The following is a 17,752-nucleotide window of genomic DNA, read 5'->3' on the forward strand; positions in this document are numbered from 1 at the left end:
CCTATATAGGAGCAAACAGTTAAGGATCTAGATAAAAAATATATTTATATATACTTATATGTACATGTTAACATAAACAATTGAGGTAAGACTATTGACTCTATAAGTCTATATGACATGGACGTTAGTTACTACTTAATGTAAAGTTATACATGAGTGATCTTTTCCAACCAAAACGCATCAAACAAACCGTATATATCTAAATCGAAGCCAAGCATTAAGTATCAATAAAGTTACAGCAAGTATAAGAGTGGCGCCAGGCGACAGCGGCCGGCTGTAGCTCCGACATTAACACTCTGATATAATGACGATTTAGAATTTTTGCCAAATTCGAGCACATTTTAGAAGTACGCAGAAGTGGATTGTCGTGTAGGGCGCATTCATTTGAATAACTCGGCCAGCTCATAATGAAACGCAATTTATAAACAACTTTTATAAATATTTATGCCGCTTACTGGACTCGAAAATTAACAGAAAGTTTGAAGTTACATTTATGTGTTACTTTATGAGCATTGCTGGTCCAGTGTTATCTCATTTCCACTATAAAAAAGTGTTATCTAATTGAATTTTAATTTTAATTGTTCTATTTTTTTTGTCGATAAAATGTCTCTGGTTTATGCCTTCGTTGCTCTTGCTCTTCTTTGTATTGGGAAGCTATACTTCGTTCTACGTAGAAAATTAAAACGAAATAAGAGCAAATAATAATATAAATATGAAATTTTGTATCTTGCTTTTGGAAGCAAATGAATTGGATGATTGATGATGATTTGACGATTGGATGGTTGGCTTGCTTCAATTCGTAAGGTTTATTGTAATTTATTTTATTTATCCCATATATTATTTTGTTGCGGAGCCACCAGAGTGCTTTACGGACACGCATTTAACTGTTATTTTTTATGTTTAGAAATTGCTAATTACACTCATAAAATTGCTAATGTAGACAATAAAATAAAATTGAATATATAATAATGTTACAAGCCTATTTACTTTATAATTCGTCAATAAAATTAACTGTTTATGAGAGGTTTGAGAGCAACAGCTGTTCAAGAACTCCTAATGGTTTTAATATGCAATTCTTAACATATTTTTACAAAATACAATTCTATGGTCTCCATTAGACTATAATAGAAATTCTTTATTATTATTTAATTACATTTTATGTGAACCAAATTGCATTTAAATCAATCTAGGACTACGGATTACTGTTTATTGATATTTAGAGATTCAAATCACACCAAAGGAGTTTAACTAGCCATATCAACATGCGTAGGTACCTACAGCATCTCAGATAACATCATTTTAGACCTGGTTAAGTAATAAAAAATACTTAATTCAATTCAAAAAATAAAAATAAAATCGCGTAAAAACAAGTTGTAGTAAACAATAGAGCCGGTTGTAGAGTTTTAAAACGTCTTAGTTCAGGATACATCGCCAATTTTTGCAAGTGACTACTATCAAGCTGATTTTACGTTTGTAGCTTTATTTTGATGAGACACCGAATAATTTCGTGTACGAAACTCTCGATTGTGGTAGAGCCTAACAGAGATAACAAGGATAAAATTTTTTGATTTGATGGTTCTCAAATATTTATTACGCAATTTGTAGGACAATATGTCTGTTGAATTATATAAACATTAACTAAGTGAAAACAAAAAAATCAGCTTGTTAGTAATCATTTATGATGACCTCGTTATCTTTGGAAAGGGGGACTCTTTGAACAAACCATAGATTTTGTAGGACAAATATTTTTTCGAATAATTTAGGTAATTATCTTGAGATTGAACAAAAAAAATTCATTCAGTTAGTAATAAATATTTGAGAACCATCAAATCAAAAATTTTTATCCTTGTTATCTCTGTTACCTACCACAATCAAGACTTTCGTACACGAAATTATTGGGCGTCTCATCAAAATAAAGCTACAAACGGAAAATTAGCTTGATAGTAGTCACTTGCAAAAATGGGCGATGTATCCTGAACTATCTAATTGAAGTTATAATCATTGTTTGCTTGTTCTTATTTATTCATTAATTTTTTATTTCTGTATTTTTAGCGAGCTGTCTTGTAGACATTTAACTTGTTTTTAAATATAAGGATTGATGGTGTGTTTGAAACCATAATAAAGCAAATACGGATTTTAAAAATTCTTCATTCTTGTTCATATAGAGCTTGAATCATGCTTGAATGGACCAAAAATATGAAACAACTAGTGGTTCGCCCCGGCTTCGCCCGTGGTACCTACATGTTTAAACTATCCTATCTCTCAAGTTGGATCGAACTGCACATGGTGTGCGAATTTTATTATAATCGGTTAAGTGGTTTAGGAGTCCATTGAGGACAAACATTGTGACACGAGATTTATATATATTAAGATATCATGCAAAAAATGTTAAATAAGTCAGTGTGAATGAGACCTGAGGTTTAGTCGATATTCTCGATAGAATAAACTCGAATCGCGGCTGTCTTTCATTTAATTAACCATATTCGCTTCTCATGTTCAAGGTATGATGTAAATCCCTTTGTTTATGAGATAAGTCATGTTCGTTAAATGCTTCGAAATGGCGTACAAGGGATCATGTCAGTCGTTTATTGAATCTCTCGTAGGTGCATTGGGAACGGACTAGTACATTTTGTTTATTATATTTGCTTAGTACTTATCACGTGACGAGGTAGATTTTAAAATTTTAATTTATTTAAATTTATGAAACTGTTAAAATACAACAAAAAAAACCTTGATAATTACCATATTGTACTATAACAGAAAATACTAACGGTGTTTTGTTTACATATTTAAACAACTTAAGTGCATTTTAATATCATCTTCTTTTGTAAATCAAGAATCTCCAAGTTCATCGCTAAAATGAGCAGTAGGTAAGTAGGTACCTGGATTTCCAATTGTAATTCACAGGTCAAACTTCCGTAAAAACCAAGCAAACAACAACATATTAATTAGTTATTCATCTCGTTTTAGTGTTTCAAGTAAAAAACGAACGACTAATATGAACGAATCTATGACCTCGAGAAATAACGTTGTGAATTAGCCTGGTGACCCTTGGTTGACGTCGCGGACAGGCCGAGCGTCACCGCACCTTCCGCTCGCCTCGCGCAAGAGAGGTGCGAACATATTAATACATATATTATTTAGACTACTTAATTATTTTATAGCCTCGTTTAATTGTACTTAATGTTACTGTTCAAATGATGAAGCGATTTTTAATGTGGTTTTTGTATTGTGGGGAAGCTTATAAACATGTTGAGCAGTTCGTTATTGTTTGTGACGGCTGTTTATTAGCAAGTGTTAATATAGGCATATCGTTTTATAAATTATACTTAAGTGTACAATTTAAATAGTTTCAAAGTTCATTCTAGATAGGTACACTGTGTTCGATTAAATAATATAAATAACTCAACGTAGCCAACTTATCCAAAAATTATCTAGCAAATATGATTCTATGACCTATCTCATCTTCCACATGTAAAATGCAGACTATATTCGATAGTCCTCATGACTATGTACTATGTAATACTGATGAAGGAATATAGGAATATGAATGTTGTACGAATAAAGCAGTATTAATAAGTGTAGGTAGGTAATGTGTAATGTTTGCGTGGTGACAATCAGATAAACTCTGCTAATTCTATACGATATTTAGAACTAGAAACTTTCTACTATGGATGAATTGAATACTAAGTGATACAGATAAATTAGTTTTGTAATGTTTCCAAATTGATGTTTCATTCTACTTAAATTAGGAGTTCTGCGAAGATAAATGTTCAACCAATGTTCAAGCAATGCTTGAGTTTATATTTTGTACATTCGAGCATTCGATCCCACTATGAAGAATCCGAAGCCTAAAGGAATTTCATGACATGGCTCTACTGAGCATCGAGATTCCTGTGGTGGCATTATGCTAAATACCAAAAGTCATAACGCTCCAAAAGGTTAGAATAATACAAGCCGAGACTCAGATACAACACAAGTCGCCGTGTCAGCGAGTAGCGCTAACCAGCAATTAATCACAAACCGGATTTGTTTGTCGTTTATTTTGCAACATTTAGCTGACGGAAGAGCCCATTTAATTAGTGACCAAAACGAGACTCGAACGGGACACCAGCGGGCAGCGACATTGCACTCGTATGCCAATAACGTGAGAAAGGGAATCGCTCAAAATAGAAATACTTTCTAAACAGAATTTCATCACGATTAACTCGCGACATCTCCGGTAACATCGATTCCGATCCAATATAAAATAATAATTTATTCATTAACATAACAACCATAAATTGCTGTATTATATGTACTTATTTAAATTTATACAAATTCAGATATTATGTTTTTGTAGCATTGTGATTTTTTAATAAAGTGTATTTTTAACAGTTACTATTACACAATATTAAAAATAATTGCGTTATAATGTACTGAGCTGTATGTAAAGCTGTTTTATGTGTCGATGGGACCTTAGTATACTATAAATATTCGACCTCCATTATAAAAACCATCATTCGACGTTACAGCGTGTTGACGTCACATCCATAATGACGTATGATGATATCGAATATCGATACCGGGGCGAGGGGATAGGCCGGTCAGTGTCGAATAATGGGCACCTTCGGTTGTGGGCCGTCTGTTGTGACGTCACGGGCTGGCGAGTGGCGCATCTTTAGGCGCCGGCACGAGCCAACTTGCGCAAACCGACGCAAAAAACCATTGTACGACTTATTGAGCTATCGCTGACAGGGCCCGGCTAATTGTTGGCGCAAGCGAGACCGACACACGGGATGCCACGGGAGAGAGCAGGACGGCCGGAACCCTAATCCCTATAAATAACAGCTCTACCCTAATGTGGAGGCGCCACGAGTTTTTTCTGAAGTGCGATTAACTCACTCGACGTCTGTCAGGTAAACAAACAAATACATTTTTGTTAATAGTGGTGGTGCAAAATTTCACGTTGTTTTTTTGTCCGTTTGTTACGCAAGTTTGCACTTAACTCTCTATTTTTAGCTTATTTACACTGTAAATGTGATACAAAATGTAATTTTCACAAAAAAATTAGAGAGAGGAAGTTTTTATTTTAAGACTTAATTATACAAATAAACTAGATGCAGCCTATTTACCCAGTTTTAAATTATTATTGGTAGTGTAATTATCGTATGTTATTGTCGCAATTATTAAACTAGACTTCCTAATCGCATATACTCTCTAACAATTAGATATAAGTCTATCTAAATGGCTTAAACATTCAAATTATACGCATTTTATCATCTTGTAGGATATTAATTTAGGTGTGAAAATTTATTAATTTAGTTCGTTTAAAATAATATAAAATTGAATGTAATATGTTACACACATAAATATTGTAACTTATGCTTTAGAATAGAGGAAAATTAACAAATATAGAGCGACCATTTTCGCTCTTGATTTATTATAGTCGCTCTATATCTTCTAAATCGTAAGCAGCAAGTAAGAGAAGAAGCAACAGTATACAGAATTATTTTTTAACTGCATCAAATATCAAGATTTCACAGTCGCTCTACAGTTACCGAAGTGTCACCAAGTGTGAGTCCCTGATGGAAATTTTTTGTCCTACTTTAGAGGCGGTGTGGTTGACAAAAAGCGATATTAATGTATTCGTATCTGTTACAAGGTGCTTTTTGCTTTGAATGTTATTAGTGCTAATGCACTATACGAGCCTTCAATAATAATTAATTTAATATTAAAGTATTGCATTAGTTTAATATTTGTTTACGATATTACATTTATAGTGTAAATTAGAGAAATTAGAGATCACAAGTTGGATAAAAACCACATCAATTCATTATTTTATTGAAAAACCGTTGAGTCAGGTCTAAATCAAAGAGTGCGAACGAGCGGCGCCCGCGCTTATCTCCAGATCGTAACAAATCTGCCAAAGATCCTCGTGATAACCATTTTTATGGTTTTCCGGTCAGTTCTGGCATTTTTTAAACTGTGAATAAGACGTTTTAGGTACTATGTGTTAATACAAACTTATGCAATGCAATTTTCAATTGTTTCTTGATATTTATTAAGAATACCTAATTCATGTTCAATTTATTAGATTAAATGTCAACTCGCTGACAAATAAGTTAAATGAGTCTTCCATCTTCCTTTCACTACAAATACCGTTTATTGCGGATACAACTAACAATAAATAAAAAATGTGTGGGAATAAGTGCTTGACACCTCACGTGAATTTATATTAGAGGTTGCAATTCGAATTTATCACAATTTATGGGTCCTGATTAGGTCTGTTCTATTAATGGAAAAATATTAATTGTTTCGATAGCCATCGATTTCCGGTCTAGTAAATGTAGTTAAATTCTATTTATAACAACAAAGGATGTCCTATGTTCTCGATATGAATTACTTGTCTTTTAATTTTTTTTATTGAATGTGCGGACATTACGGTCGTTGACCTTTTAATGTAGAGTTTATTTTGTTATGAATATCGATGAAAGCTAATATTTTTAAGAAGCTGCCGAAGGATCAAAAAATTTCAAAGGAAAATGGCACATGTATTTTCGCATTCCGACCCGACGCGTCACATTACTTGCTGACATACCTAATAGATTTGTAATGTGATCCTTATACTTTATAAAATACAAAAATAACTCTTAAAATTCACCAACAGTTAACCAAAAACTAACTGAATATATATACCTAACCGTAACTCGTAAGTAACATTACAATTAAAGCTTTACAATGCTATTGTTTCAACGTAAACGTAAAAGGAAAAAAAAGAACAATTTACAACTGATGTCTATAAGAGTGACAATAAGAGAGGAAGTGAGTTCCGGTCGGCGCGGCGCGTTCCTTATCTCAACCCGCACTGATTTATATCGCATTCTTAGACGATCGCACAAAAAACTGCAAATCGCTTATTAGCACGATAAGGGCTGGAGTGGCCTTTTTGTGGACGTTATAAATTAACTGGATCTCTGCGTGACAGCCAAAGGATAGCTGTCGTTTGAAATGTAAACTATTGAACAGTAACCAAGCTTAGAAGCTGATTGTTCTTCAGGAGTTTGGTTTCAGAGTTGTGATTAGATTCCGTCTATTTGCTCACCAACAAGTTCATGCTCATGCTTATGATATTTTAATAACTGATTAAAATCTCCATGAAAATAGTAATCATCTTCTCTCCCTCTGTCTTTATCAATCGCTTTATCAAATTATTACTCTATATCTTGGAGTTGTAAAATAATTCTGACGTAAGTTTTCTTAAAAGCTTCTTCTCTTCTGTTACCTACGGCATAACTCATTTTTGAAGCTCTAACAACTGAATATAGAACATCATACAAAAATCTATCCATATAAACGGCTCTAATTGCACTTAACCATTAACCTCTATCATGTGAAATAGAGTAACTACAAGATTTACGATTGATTGTGCAAGTTTTTGTACTTAAAACAAAAGCACTGCGTGTCGCATGAGCCGCGGCAGGTAGTGGCGAGCGTCGCCGGGCGCTGCGACACGTTTATGGGGCCGTAAACTAGTCCCGGCTCCCGGCCGACCTCCTACAAGCTCTCTTTATACCTCCTACAAGCATACACGCGTAACGAGATGGTTGGTACCACTCCAGGGACACTATACCTACATATATGTGACGTCATGCATTCAGTTTGGACGTGACTAGGTACTATTGGTCAGGTTTAGGCTATCCATGTTTTAAGCATTTTTATTCAGACATGCATATTATGTTATAATATAGTCAAAACTTAATGCCGGTCAAAAACACTTCACATTGGCACTGTCAGGATGTCAATGTGGTGACTACTCAAAATCAATGCAGAATCTGGATTACGTCTAATTATGCTTATGTGCTTACATTCTCAAAGCAACCATTGGATATTATATTTTAAACATAAGTTAGTTTTGTTACACAACCTTTGTTTTTAAATATTTTGTCTGCTTCCTATACATAAAGTATTTTCTATCTTTCTTTCATATTAAACTTTAGGGTATTTCATTACGCTGGCAATGGCTAGTCTGGTCACTTGTCGTTAGACGTACCTATATCAATGTCGATAAATTTAAATTCAAATATCTTTCTTTGAACTTTCGACCTTTGTTATGGGGCGTTAATAGTTGTCTCAATACTGTTTTATTCATAAATTTATTTCTATAGCTTCCCACATGACTTTGGTTATATTGCTTTTGTGCGAAGATAATAATAAAATGCATATATACGAAAATGTCACATTTAAACATTTTCCAATCAAGATTGCAATATAATTAAAAGCGCCTAAAAGATAAATTAAAATACGTAAATTCTGTGTTTAGCCAATAGTTTTATCAATAAAAGAGTAAATTAGTAATTGAGAAAAATATAATTTTGAAAAATGTAGAGCTATCTATTTTCAGTAGGTAAAAATATTAAAATTTTATTAAAAATATTAAAAAGAGTTAGCTCCGTTTCCGATATTATTGGATTTATATCTACATAACGCAAACGTGTTGTACTTTTGAGTAACGTTTATAAAATGTAGGGCATCTTGTTCGACGCACCGTACAACTATACTCATAATATAATAACGTTTTCCACATGCCATCCACTACAATTACCCATTTACTTATTAAAAACTCATGCACTAACGATGTGCAAGAGCTTTTGCTATCAGCAAGTGCAGTGAGTAAGCGAGCAGCTATGTGCGGTATGCGAGCGACCAGCGCCTGGCGCCGAGCCTACCTCGTACCTGCCGCGGCCGTTCCTAACAATGCCCGCGTTACTGCACTCAGGGGAATGTACTGTAGACTCTCTATTGGCTAAACAGATCTGTAAATGAGACATCATGTTGTCGACACTTATCTCACTTGACTCAGAAACAACTCATTTATGTATGCACAAGTTTTCTTTAGATATGTGCTTCAAAATATATTAGTATAAAATCAAATCAAGTGCTGTGTGCTAAATTAGCTTAATGAATACCTAAATGTAATCCTTCAACTGGTATTATTCTGAAGAAAACTTCGTTGGTAGCTGCCACATATTATAATTATATCAAATACAGACGTCATTTAATTAAGCTTTTTTAATATACTTATGAATATCATATATCTAATAATAGATATTATCACGGTAGATATTATGATTAATTTCAATGATACGTTGATTTTGGGATTTTAGATCTGTGTGTGTTTTCGTAGAATTAATATTTATTTTTAATAATTGATAATCTTTATGAACGGGATTAAAAGTGAGATGATTAAAAAAGAAAATTATTTTATTAATCAATGTTCATAATTTTTGTCATACGTGCCATAGGTCATTGAATTTGATGTTGTATATTTTGGCTATACTTTCCCCGTATGTGCGCACGCGCAGAGCCGCACACAGACGCAGCGCGGACTCACACAGGCGCAGCGGCGCATTACGAAATCTTTATCGATATCAGATCGCGATAATGATCTGCCACTCCATTATTTATAACTTGTACTATCAGATTAATCCATTACGCGGCCCGTATAATTCGCCTATAAATTTAATTAATTAGTATATTTTTCTAAACTTAAAAATCGCTTATGATGTGTACTTCCGCCCCCGGTCATTAGAATATGACACTTATTTGTGCATAAAATAAGATTGCAATTCGAGATATTCGTCTCGAGTGTCGACAAACCGCACTATTACTTTCCTGTGACACAATTAAGATATGCGCATAAATATATCTATAATGTATTTGAAGAATGCCATTACGCGTCGTATATTGGGTCGTAAGAAATCAATTTATTTACAATAAAACAATATGTTATTTATACACCTGCTTTCTATTTTGTGTCTAGTAATAACTTTGAAATATCTTTATAATGACAGGTCTTTGAGTTGTGGTTTTTTAATAACTTTATTTTTTAAGGTTATGATTTTAGAACAGAAGCTCTTGTACTTATCTTAGCTAGGTAGATACTAGATGAACATCCCTCAAAAATGATAACATGTGTGTAGGTACATAAATGTTTAGCTCATCATTACCTATCAATAAAATATTTTTCGAGCGCAAATTATTATTTGTATCTATAGGTAAGTTAGTAAGGACCTACAGTCTAAACGTATTATTTCGAATGAAAATGTTATCCTATGTGTTGAATCAACTAATACCTAATAAATTATTATAAATGTAAATAATTGCAATATTGCTATAAAAGAATAAACTATAAACTGTAACAGAAATCTCTTCATGATATATTTTTCTTTTGAATTATTCATGTATTTATAAATTGCATTTAATACTTTAAAAGTAAAATAAAAACAAAACAGTTATTCGAAAGGTTTGACATCAGCTTTAATACTTAAAGTGTGATGTCTCTACAGTCTACTTCATTAAAATTCAAAGTTGAACAAGAAAAAATCCGAACTCGAGACTTGACTTTAGACGATTTAAATGAGCTATGAGAAACATTTAGAATTCATAGAAATATGTAGTCATTAAATATTAAGCTGTATCTTTTGAGATATAAATGTTACATTGGTGTAACAATTTATTTTATCGTAGGTACGACTAGTGTAGGTATCTGTACGATGTTAAATTTTTTCATAGGGCGTAACAATAATTACCTTTATATTATACTAAGTACTTCAAATTGAATCATAAAGCAAATTACTTATTTATATTTTACTCGTACAAAGATTTTCCTTTGTTAAATTACGAATGGAATATTCTTTACGATTAGGGCTTGTGAAGCGCGGTTAAAATAATAGTAAACTACAGCCATTAAGACAGCCATAGGCCTTAATTTTTAGGGCTACATACGCATATACAATTATTTCTAGAATATATTATCCCACCAAAAACATAAATGTAAAAATTGGAGCCGAGTTCAATCGTTGACTTAATTTGCCAAAAAAGAAATGAGATCTAATTAATGTGTGCCAAGTTCTGCAGACAGTCCAGAAATTTATTTACAAAGATGTATTAAGTTCTTAGGTTGACTGAAAACTCAATTGTTTTATTTTCCCTTAGAGAACAATGTTTATTCCAAAATATAACTTTTTTAATTTGAATAATATAATTATTTTCACAAAGCAAACAACTAATGACCTATTGAACCCCATAACTTGATGAGGCTAGTTTTTAGAACCTCACAAAATATAAACAGTATGTAAAACTAGCCTCATCAAATTATGGGGTTCAATAGGTCATTAGTTGTTTGCTTTGTGAAAATAATTATATTATTCAAATTAAAAAAGTTATATTTTGGAATAAACATTGTTCTCTAAGGGAAAATAAAACAATTGAGTTTTCAGTCAACCTAAGAACTTAATACATCTTTGTAAATAAATTTCTGGACTGTCTGCAGAACTTGGCACACATTAATTAGATCTCATTTCTTTTTTGGCAAATTAAGTCAACGATTGAACTCGGCTCCAATTTTTACATTTATGTTTTTGGTGGGATATCATTACTTTTTGTACAGAAAATTACTCTGCAAATTTGATTTACTTTATGAATATAATACTTTTTGTATACGATTTTTTTTATTTTTTCTTGCGGTTTCTCTGTATGGTTTGTTTAGTATTATTTTCTATATTTTTTATATGTTATGAATGTCAGCGCACATTGCCCCGTCATTATCTGCAATTTTTTAAACTCGTTTTCTGTTTAAAAGATTACATGATTTTCTAAACATCCAACGTGAATTTGTACACACACTATTACCAAGATGCAAAGATCGTTGTAGAAGAATCGTCGCCTTACTCCATGACGTTACGGTATTGCCATGACGCGATCTTGAAATTTTACTCTAAACGCGCCTAAAGATGTTTCACTCATATTAATATTACGCAAATTAAATCATTCCGACCTTCGACGAAGCCTTCTTCCATTACACTGAAATTAAAACTAAACTAAACACTCATAAATAAAGAATAAATAAATTTGAATATGTAAAATTATATATTATTGTTAACTGTATGAGCAATATTTTTATTACAATTTTCTTTTATTTTACGTTTTATAACAGTTTTGAATAAAGAAATCATGCAATCGAAGTTATCCGCCCTAGCGATACTAGCGCGAGTGAGTGTGATGTCAGAGGCGCATCGAATCTACAGATGTTTCGCGCTAAAATATGTAAACTTCAATAATCTATATCTCAGTCATTTATTGATGGATTTCAAAATTTTTTTCGGCCACTGACTAGTTTTGATCTATTTTTTAAGACTAGTAAGGTGAATATAATATTTTCTATTTTTATAAACTTTTCCATTTTTCCATACAAACAAAAATAATGTCATTGAAAAAAAAATTAAATACAGATAAATTCAGTATTTTCAGATTTTTTCCTTTGTACACTCACTATTACCTAGTTGATTACAAAATTTGAACTTTCTAGGTCATCTGAAAGTGGGTTAGGTTTTGTATATATCTATAAGTCAGTCAGTCTTAAAAATTGCGATTTTTGGATATTAATATCTACTCAACTGTTTAATCTGTATTTATGAAATTTAAGATTCTTGTTTATCTTGAGGTCCTCTTGATATGTACCAAGTTTGGTTTATATAACTTAAATAGTTTTCGAGTTATAAGGGGGTGAAAAGTGGCTCGAAATGGTTCGTGTAAATATACACACGGCTGCTGCTCGCCAGTTCTCAGCTTCGCTTGAACTCGGCTGGACACGCTGCCGCGTGTCTAGATTTAGTTTTTATCAAATAGTATTTTAAATTTCCAAAATTTATGAGGCTAAAAAAAATATCTAGGTATAGAATATTGCATCAAGATAGCGAGTTAGATGCATCTTTCTGACTAATTCTGATTAACCCGATAGTCTTTTTAAAATTTAGGTTTTTACACACACATGGTACGCTTAATATCAACGGGAAAGTTATCTCGTTCGTATAGGTACATAGATAGAAATTTGCTTGAAAAACATAATTACACTATTTCTATAGATATATAAATTTAGTGTAGTACCCACTGCTCTACAATTTGGTAAGGCAGAACCAATATTCACAATTGCATTCTGACTTAATTAAATATAGGTAATGTTACATACCTATAGAAATAACAATTTGCCGAGTAACGTTATAGTCTATAGATACTGCTTTCCGAATCGGTGGTAAATGTTAAAAATATGTAATGACGATTCAAAAGTGATTCTGGAAGATGTCTAATTGAATAAATAAATGTTTTATCTCGAGTTTGAATACTTAGGGCGTGATTAAGTTAGGTAGGTATACTACATTTGTTTCACTGTTTTCTCTTGCTTTTAATGTACAGGGCCTTCATCATTTTCAGGTGAGTTTTTACTGCTGTAGGTACAGACTTTCAATCAACAAAACATACCTACACAGCTAATTTATGAACAGATGATTAATCTGCCTGCCGTAACGTTTTTCAATAAGGAGCTTAAATAGAAAACGTTGCTTGACCTTTTCATATCTTCAGCCCTTTTTGTTGCATGTATAATGTAACGTACTTATTATTATTGTATGTTATTTACCCGTGTGTGCGCCGTGTGTTGCGTCGGCACACACACGCACACTCGCAGCTAATTGGGCGGAAAGTGTTACAAGCCGATGCACATCTTAATTAAATTATTTATTGTTTTCTTGCTTGTGTGTTTGTGTCAGCATATCTTGATGTAGGTACTTTATGTGTTTTCAAACGTCGATTTATTTATTATAGTAATAATAGTTCTATAAATACGTTAAAATGAAACTTAAATAAATAAACAAAGCGGTTAGCATTCTCTTAATTAGGTACTTTAGTTAACTAGGCTTAACTCAACTAGGTGCAGAAGCTCAGTGGCTTACCTTTAATAGGTATACAAATGTAGGTTAAAGGTTTTTGTATTTGTTTAAGCACTATTATAGGTCTAGTAAATTTATTGGTACACGGTGAAAGTTCTTGAGTTAAAATCTATAATAGTTGTAATATAAAATGTAGAGTTTATAGCAATATGTTCATTTTGTAAAGCATTTCGATGGAAAATTGTAGAGAAATTAATATAAATTAATTTCTCTACATTCAGTTACCTAGTGTACCTATACCTAAGTCTTTACCAATTAGGCATTATTTTGGTACAAGTTTTTAGGTACATAATATATTATTATCTTAATATTGTATCTACCTACCTGCTCTACATTAAGCGAAAAAACGATAAAACAAGCAGCATTTACCTACTTGTTAACTCTCTAATGTCCATAACATAATATGTATATAACCAACAAGCGCAACTCAGGGTCCCAAGACACAAGTATTTCACTTAGTTTGGGATCCACTGTCGTACTTTAATTGTAAAACATAAAATGGACAAATAAATTTATTTCATTTCATTTTTTGTCGTTATAATTTCACAAAAATACAAATAAACAGAAACTTACATTGATTGGGGCTAAAGGTATTGAACACAAAACAAATGTCACAGCACTAAGTGGCACTTCACACAAACAGACGCGTGTGCTCTCCGAGAGGGCCGCGAGCGGACTGGCGCGCGGGCGGGGCCGGCCCCTAGCGGGCGGGCCGGCGGGCGGGCCGGCGGGCAGCGGGCGGGCCGCAAGTCACCGATTGGCCGGGGCGGGCCCGGGAAAACCGGCTTTTCCGTCGCTCACAGCGCCCGCGGTGGGCGGAGATTTACGAGAGGGCCTGCGGCCCTAATGGAGCATTGTTTATGGCGGCCGTCTCTAATTAATTGGTACTTGGCTTAAATCAATCGGGACGTTAATTGTGGCCGCTAATACGCGCTACGACGTAGCGCTACGATACCCTATCGACGCGCCGCTGCAGCGCGCTTATTGGCCTTAATAGCCAGTACTGGTCGGGCTTATCGATTGTACGCCGGTCCAATTTATTTTCCTATATTCAGTTCCTATTGACCACTAACTAGTATTATATCGCACATCACGCTGGGTTCCGAGGGCCTGTTGGTGCCACAGTCGGGACGTTGACGACTTACCCTTATCTGAGATTTTAATAAAGCTCTTTTGAATCAATCGAGTTTTTCAATTAAGTACTGATGGAAACAGCTTGAAATGATGAATGAAGCATTTTTTAATATATTTTGTTCACAATTGAATTTCAGCTTTAATAGCAGTAAATAGTCGCTATAAATGTACATATTATGTACTTAATTAACTACACATTAAAGAGATTAAAGTAGCAGGTGCTATTATTTATCGATAGTAAGTCTTATACTTAGGTTATTATTAATATTACGTGTTATTACGCACGTTGATCATCAACGCCACTCGATCTACAAAATATCACAAAACCACACAATTGTCTACAATTTACATAGTTTATTCCCAAAATAACCAATTCATACAAAATAAATCAATAAAATTCGAATAATTCCGTCCCATTACACGGTTAATCATCGGATGAACCAATAATGATGTGTAAACAGTCGCGGGAAGTACGTCGGATCGAATGATACAAGATGAGCCGATAAGATGCGTGTAGATGGGCTGATAGCGCTGGACCAATGGCGAGCCGCTACCGGCGACGGGCCACAGCTCTGCCTACCGCATACTAAATAACAACAATTTTACAACGATTATATTATTATAGTATTACTACTTACTATGATTGAGACACATTGTGATCGATTGATAATTTTCTAAAAAAGTTCATTTTTAAATTTATATTTAAGTTTTGTTAAAATTACTGGCAGGATTTGAGATAAACTAAGAAATATAAACCTTCTTTTTATACATTTGAATGTAGGCATACCTATCTATAACAATAAAAAATTGCTCTACAAAAAACTTTTAAAATTTAAATAATATCTATAATTTAAAGCTTCCCAGTAGGTATAGAGGTAAATAAACGATAGAGAGACATTTGGCGGTAGGTATGTTAGTTCCACAAAAAATCTAGGTCTATCTCTGAAGAATAATCACCTGCTTAACTATAAATTAAATCCATTAGTGAGACATATCACATATTATGTGACTACATCTGTCCCCGAACATGGGTCTCTACCACAGTCCACAACTTTAAACTGTAAAACGAGGGAATTAATATTTTTGTGTAATACCACCAAAATAATGAAAACTTGGCTCTACATACAGTAAATTTTAATACCAACATTAATTAGCTAAATATGCATCATAAAGTTATACAGGTCTTCATTGCATTCCCATCGCTTACTATAAATCATGTTTATTAAAAAAATATACCTACCTAATTATCTGTATCCGCCTGTACCTAAGTAGTTCTAAATAATTGTTAGAATAAGGTTTACTCATTATTTAGAAATAGGTCTTGAATGAGCATTGTCATTATCTACTTAGGTACATGGCGTGACTACTTATATTACTACACTACTGATAACAATGACAATACAGTGTATGTATCATGACTAAGTTAATAACTTCTCTAATTAATTATCTTATTTTTATAATAATATGTATTTAGTTACAAAGTGGTTGTTAATGTATCTAGAACCAATGAGATACTACATGGAAGTCTTGCTTAAATGGAAGCCTTAAACGTATTATTGCATTCATTTCATTAATTTAAATTTATATTATCATAAATTAATATCGATCGGTTAAATATAAACCAATTAAATTGATTGTAAATAAGCATTATATATAATTGTTACAAAAGTGGGCCGTGACAAGCTCCATATTGGGAGTGAAATGTTGCAAAAAGATAATCGAAATAAGAGTTATGCGTATTGTAACTTTTAAAATTTGTAAATATTTAAAGAACAACATATAACCGAAATTATATTCCATCGCAAATTTTTCCACATTATTGTTTACAAGAGCTTTCCAAAAAGTACAAAAAAGAAAATGTAGGAACCGAATTGGCCTAATAAAGATTAGATTCTTTCTTATCAAGATAATGCAATTTAATTCTACTTCGTTTATAAATTATAGTAGGTACAATTTAATATTTAACAAATACAGTGGTTTACCTTAGATAGGTATGTATCTGAACTAAATATATGTGATTAAAAGTATAGCAATATTAGGTACCATAGCTCCTCATAAGTTACATCCAACGTGTATTGAAACATAAATATTTAATTAATCAAAAGTGTAATAGTAGCTATAACTTTCTAAACAATTTTCTCTGAAATATCTAAAGTTTACAAATTTACATAGATTCTCTATTTCCCTACAGTAGACTCTACGCGTATATCTGGTAAATTCTAGACTGTATAGTGCTTCACAGTAAAGTATGAATAATCATAACATATTCCTTGGGATTAGTAAGAGGTTGTAATATTCCGCGAAGTCATTAGGGGTGAGGGGTGAGTAATATTTCGTATGAAGCTGCCTTTGTGCAGAGAGCGACTTAGCAGGTAGCTTCTCCGTAGCTCTGAGCGCACCGTGGGAAACTATATGTGTATCGTGAAACAATAACATAATACCAACATAATCTCATTAATCTTTATGCTTTGAACCACAGAGGTGAATGAGTGATTTTCGCACAAATAACAAAAACACGGAACAATTTGTACTGATGATTCTACTTTGTCTTCAAACACGAAACAGCGAAAACTTTTGCTTGAAAATTCTTTTTAATATCATACAAGAATATTTTAAATTTTAACCGACTTCAAAAATAGGAGGAGGTTCTCAATTTTCGTCTGATATATTTTCATCGGTATCAAAGTATGCACAAAGTATGTACATACAATTAGACATCATTTGACTTGTTTAGAAATAAAATTGGCGTAAACAACGTGATAAAATTTTGAAAAAACTTTTTCCTTATAAAATTAATTCAAATGTTCTACAATTTTAAATTGAATATTCATAAGCAAATAATATGCTATTCA

At 32.8% G+C, this 17,752-nt stretch overlaps 1 protein-coding gene across 2 annotated transcripts in view; it reads right to left on the bottom strand.

Annotated features, from left to right (window-relative positions):
- The window catches only part of LOC123700347 (GATA-binding factor A-like), a 56,496-nt gene extending 42,068 nt beyond the window's left edge, over nucleotides 1–14,428 (bottom strand). For both annotated transcript variants that reach the window (XM_045647550.1, XM_045647540.1), the window contains exon 1: nucleotides 14,340–14,428. The gene's annotated coding sequence lies outside the window, so the exon portion shown is untranslated. The remainder of the gene's footprint in view (nucleotides 1–14,339) is intronic.
- Between the last annotated feature and the right edge of the window lie 3,324 nt (nucleotides 14,429–17,752).

Source organism: Colias croceus, chromosome 2 (genome assembly GCF_905220415.1).
Source record: "Colias croceus chromosome 2, ilColCroc2.1".
Classification (NCBI taxonomy): domain Eukaryota; kingdom Metazoa; phylum Arthropoda; class Insecta; order Lepidoptera; family Pieridae; genus Colias; species Colias croceus.